We start from the raw sequence: 6,203 nt of genomic DNA, 5'->3' as shown, positions 1-6,203 counted from the left end.
GTGGCACTGCTCTGTCAACCCGCGGAGCCCTGAGGGGAAATGTGATGGAAATTGAGGGCTGTTATGGACAATTCTGTGTTTTTCAACCCAAAAGCTCCACTGTCAGCCCGAGGGGATGGTTTGTGCGCAGGGCAGATCCCTAATGGCAGGTCCCTAATGGCAGCAGGGCACGAAGGAGATGGGTGCTTTGTCAGGGTGAGGGTTTCGTCTCTGCCCAGACATCCATAAGCAGATACTCTCTGTGTTGTGATGCTGCATGCAGAAGTGGCCCGTGTCTTACCCATGTTTCGAAATGCTGCTTTCAGGACAGCCCATTTTTTCAATACTCCATTCTAAACTGTTCACTAAAATGTGTGTTTTTCATAGAAAACTTGGTGATTAATACCTCTTAGAAGGTCCTGCTGCTGAGCAGCTGTAAAAGGGGGGGATGACATAGTCAAATAATTCTGAAGCAAAAATCATTATTCAGCTCAGTCTGTATATTTTTAGACATAAGCAACATTTCAAAGTCACAAGACCATAGACTGCAGCAGCACTGTTAACAAAATTCTGCTCATTTTGTTTGCAGTTGTGGTACTGAAACCCTCCATGTAAACAGAGAACAAAATGTACTTACACTGAAACACCAGGGGTGCTGAAATTATATATGACATCATTTAACTTAAAAAAAAAAAATCAAGACCATTAAATATAGGCATCAATAGTATATTGCTAGTATGTGTGTAGCTGCATACGTTATGTCATTTCTTACTTCAGGAAAAGAAGTCCGCCACTTCCAAAATGATTCACTCCTCCAACCTGGCACCTAGTTTCAAGTCCGTAGTGCATAAGAGTAACACATCCTACACATTCCCTGTAAACTTTGTTTAAAAAATAAGCTTTAGGAATCCAGGGATGGGCAATGCTCTGCCACAGGTGAACTGTATACACATATTGCCTTGTGCTGGAGCCCACTTGGCTGTGTAATTGTACAAACTTGTTTGATATTTTGCTTATTATATTGCTGCTAAGAACTCTCACCCAAATTAAATAGTTTCTCAAAGTTGCTTTCCAAACATGTGAAGATTAGAAGCCCCTTAAGGTCCCATTTATGGGCTATTAATTATATTATTATTATTATTATTATTATTTATATAATACCCTTCTGTGCTGAGTACTTGTGACTCCATGTGCTTAAGGAGCTTACTGGATGCATTCCAAAGCTAGGATGTTGCAAAGCAGCAGAGGAAAGAAAAAAGCCTAGTGCTTCTTAGCGGACGGCATGTTATATTGGGTTCATGAAAGAAGTGGTTTTATTTAAGCACATGGAAGGTGAAAGGCATAAGAAGAAATGGCAATAGGTGGGTTTCAGATGTGTGTAAGGTCAAGTCAGTGGTACTGAGAAGCTAAATTCATAATGGAGCTTTGAAAGTTGCCAGTGGTAGGTTTGAAGCAGTTTAGCTTTTAACTCTGATACCTAGTTGCATATATAGGTTTGAAATAGAGACTCATTCCCTCCTGCAGTGGCTGGCGGCAGCAAGCTACACAAACCTCTCTGAAATCGCTATAGGAAGTGCTAAGGAGAGAGCCACAAGTTAACCCCAAGGGACTTAGGCTCAAATTCTTAAAGGTAATTAGGTACCTTTAAATACAAGTTACGCATCTAAATCTTTGAGACTGGAGGAAGTCTCCTTAACTGATTCACAGCCATGAATCCTCTCTTGGATTCGGAGCTTGTTTTGTCTTTCAGAAACTAAACAGGGTATAATTTTATATCGTGATAATTAGGCTGGTGTGGTGTGGACTTTAATAGCCTCCAAGAAACAAGGGGCAGGAGTGTAGTTTGAATAGGAAATGTTATAATTGTTGATCTCCTGTGAGAGAAAAAAAAAATAAAAGAAAAACAGTAAAAGGAAGAGAAAGGCTTAATTTATCATGCAGTAGAATAAAATCTCAAAATTCTCATGTCTTTTATTTTGACAGACATCACTCGTGTCACTACTTAACTTTTCTATATTCTGTATCTATATTTCTTTATATCATCTCATGTATAGAGAGCCTTGAAATTACAGTCAGAATAATTTGCAGTACGTGCAGGAATCCCATAGTGTTTTATATTAATTCTTTGAAATATTTGCATGCATTTTTTTGTTTTGGGCCTCCAGCATATGCTGCATTCCACACATGAATCTTAAGAGGTTCAAAAGTACTCACAGCATAAATTTTCTGAGTGTTACATTATTAGAAATGTGTTCATATATTTGTTTCTGTAGAATGTTCAACTTTTAATAAACGACCTTTCTGTCTTTATCTCTGTCTCTTTCTTCTGTCCCCACTGCCTAAAATACATAAATCTACAGCTTTGCTCTTTAGGAATCCTGAAGTTCATTGCTTTGACATTATTTGGGTTATAATACTCAATATTTATGAACTCATTCCTGCTATAATGTTATAAAGTACGTAAAGAAGAGCTATATTTAAAAGCATCGAAGTTCATTTTTGTACAGAGTGAAAAATTCCTAGTAGCAGAAATATGTCTGTGATTTAAGATCCACTAGAAATAATTTTCTTTCAAGTTCCCTGAAGCATTTACAGCCTGAGCATTGCAGTTGTGCAAGAGTACATGAAATACCAGCTTGAAATAAAATGTAGAAGTGTTTATTTCTTTTTAGTTGGTGATGGAGTGAAGTTCTGGAAGACTGATTTCATTTTTTGGTATTTCCATTTTTAATAACTTGGAATGGAGCTAGCAAAACAAGCCACCTCCTAAATAATGATGCATTGAACTAATTCCCTGCCTTTTCCAGAATAAAAGAAGTTGTTAAAAGGGAGCCTGAAACACACTGCTCCTTCTTGCTGAGCTTCCTGTGGAACATATCCTCCCAAAGGACTGAGGCCCTCACCTCCCCACCCCTTCTCTTGACTTCTGTCTGTCTTAAAAGCTTTTCCACCCTTCCACACCTAACCAGCCTATTTGTACTTGTATTGTGCACAAGTGAAAGGCATAAAGGGCCCAAACAATTGCGAAGGATCACTCAATGCCAGGTTACTGCAGCTGAAGAATCCCGAAGGATCACCATTGTGGTAGGAGAACTGTCATATCCTGAGAGCTGCATAGCACAGCCATAAATATTCCACACAGAAGCTGCTCATTGCGGTGACCGTTGTTTGCTGTAGGGTCTGCTGGAATGAATTAAAGGAATTCAAGGGCTGCTAAACCAGATTCAGTTCCTGGTGTGTGCTGATCCCCTAGAATCCAAGCAGAAAAAGAGCTGCCAAGGTGCATTAAGTCACTTCTGCATCCCTTCCCCCATTCGTGCCTTAGAGAGGTGATTCAGCTCAGCATTTTGTGCCATGTTATCCAAGTTTGCAGATGTGGTATAAATCTAAAGGGTTTTCATGGCAGGAAGTGGTAGGTGGAGACATCCTAAGGGCTGGAGCAAGGCTAAGACACAGCTGCCAGGGAAACTCTGGTGGGTGGGAGAAGGAGGAGGCAAGAATATGCCTGGCAAGAGAGAGCCTTCCCAGGGATGAGCACAGCTGAGAGAGAGAGTGGTAGAGTGTAACTGAGCAGTAGTGGCTGGAGTGGGTTTTGTCCAGCACTGCCTGTTAAGGCCGGATGGGGAATGCAGCTCCCTCCACTGTGTCATAGAGAGGTGAAGCAGGAGATGTGGGAACCTTCTCATTTACTCCTCCCCACCTTCCCCCTGTCTCCATGTAGAAGAGGAATCTTTATGGTGAGGACATTATGTCCTTACAGCCAAAACAACCTTTTCGCTTCTCCCAGTATTCCTTTCACACTGGTCATTGATTGTGCTGCTGTTACCAGCAAAAGTCCGAGGAAGCCAGAAAAGAGAAAACTTGTTCTGAGCTGAGACACAGCCCTCAGATTAGGGCTGAAAAGTGGGTGTCAGACGAGACGCGTGGGAATTCCAGCTGTGCTGCTCTCTTTATAGGGTCTTCTTGATCTTGAGGCCAGCTCTGGGGGAGTGTCAATACAGGACCTGCTGGCACGATGCGGGACCATCCAGCTGCAGCCACTGCTCTCCACAAAGGTACAGGGAAGATACCTAGAGTGTAAGATGGTCAGAGATGCCCCATTAAATGTGATTGCTTACCAGCTTCTTGGGATAGAGAGGGTAAAACACTAATAATTAGGTCCTGATTTTATTAGGAGATCTTGCAACATTAATTGAGAGGTCTGCCTGTGGGCTAAACAGTTCTTAGCACATTGCAAGTAAGAACTTGATGTGAAGCACTAGTATAGGGGGAAAATCAGAATTCCAGACAAGAACTGAAGACTTGTACATAAATGCCATTGTCGGTTGTGTCTAGGAGATAACAAGCTCGTGCTGCAAGTAACAGAGAGGTAGAGGTGGCTTTGCTGGAACTGCAAGGCAAGGGCATGTCAGCTACTGGCTCAAAGGCTTTTATTTTAATCCATGCAAGCGTAGCAATCTTTGACCTTGATTGTACCAGGTTCCTAAAGCCTGTTACTCAGTAGAGCGCCGACAGGGCAAAAGCAGACTAGATAGTTGTTAATGGACTTTTTTATTTTTATTTCTTTTAATATATTTTCCTTAATGAGTTATATGCATATGTGTTTGTTCCCTTTTTTCTGAGAGCAATAACAAATATTTGTCATATGAACATATTTTCTACAGACTTCAGGAAGATAGTTTTATTTAAAAATGCTTTCTATTTTGTCTTGATAGACAGGCTCTCCCAAAATCAATTGCAGCAGAGTACATAAAGAAGCTAGAGAAACAAGCCTCCCTGCTGGAACTTCAGACATCATTTCTATATCCCTTTACAAAATCAAAACTGAAAGCGTAGGAACTTCAGAACAGTGTTCATGTAGGAAAATACACTTAATCCTCTTCTAGGGGAAAAGTGATTCATTTGACTTACTGTAGGAAAAGGGGCTGATTTCCTTTGTTTAAGGCTCCGTGGAGAATTCCTTATTTGGAAACTGTGTGTGGTTCCCCGTATTTGGGCAAATCTGTTTGCTGTTTCCTAAGGGTGTGTTCCGAGCTGTGAGAACAGACCAGATTTTAAAGGCAGAGGACTTATCACTAGGAATGCAGCCTACCAAGCTGCTTCATCTGCTTCTTTGGGCAACTGAACATCTTTCTTTCATTTGGGGATTGAATTTAGTTATCTGTTTGGAGAGTGCAGATTGAATGATCATCTTGTTGCTATGTCTTTCCTGCATCCTACCCTCAAACAGTCAGATAGTTTTAGTCTTTTATGTGAAACAACAGGTGGTTGGAATAGGAAAATAAGACATGGTAATAGATGAGGAATTATGGAGCTGGAAAAAATTAAAAGTCTCCATGTGAAAGCCTATATTTGCCATGGCTCCAGAAGTGTTTTGCATTCATTCACAGAAGTGACAGCAGAGGAGTTTGTAGAATGGGGTTTTTTATGCATGGCAGCAAACCAGAAAAAGTTAATAATACTGGGAAGATTCCTTAGGGTTTATGTCTTGAGTTAATGCTTAGTCAAACTTTGCAGAAGACAACCGATCTGATAGGGTGATGAGACAGGAGTCGGGTCAGATACCAAATCCCTATTGTACTATCAGTAATAACGTTACGGCACCATAACTAGTAGCTTTGTTTTCAAAGCGGGGCTGTAATATGTGCTGTGGGTTGAAATACTGTGTATGTGATTGGATTCTCTTGCAAAACTTACTTGTAGAGGGCTAATATTCCCATCTGCTCCTTGTCAAAAGAAGAAATTCAGAGAAAGGCTGTAGAAAAGATGTAGAATTCCATGCAGAAGGAGAAAAAAGAAGTTTACATTTTGCTTGATCCCATTAATCTGTAGATATTTCTGTCTTCTTCATTTCTGCAGTATAAGAGCACGGCTGCATCTCACTGCTCACCAAATGTTGCTGGGGAGAAATATGAACCGGCTATTTGTTGTTTAGCCTGAATTGCATTGAATATTGGTGTGTTATTGTTTTGAGCATCGGAATTTCTCTTTGTGTGGCTGTGGCATTCCTTGGAAGGGATCTACATGCCCAAGGGCCAGATGGCGGAAACTGGGCAGATGCTGTCATTGCAAGAGCAGAGGGCAGACGTGCAGAGTAGTGGACTAGCTCAGTATTTCTCTTCTCAACAACAGTTGTGGTTGGAAGTCCCCTCCCAGATCTAAAGTCCTTATGGGACGGAAGAAGAAAAGTTCCAGGTCTTCATCCCATTCTGGTACCATTTTAC

Source organism: Cygnus atratus, chromosome 2, assembly GCF_013377495.2.
Source record: "Cygnus atratus isolate AKBS03 ecotype Queensland, Australia chromosome 2, CAtr_DNAZoo_HiC_assembly, whole genome shotgun sequence".
Taxonomy (NCBI): Eukaryota; Metazoa; Chordata; class Aves; order Anseriformes; family Anatidae; genus Cygnus; species Cygnus atratus.
Note: the sequence above shows the minus strand (reverse complement) of the source record.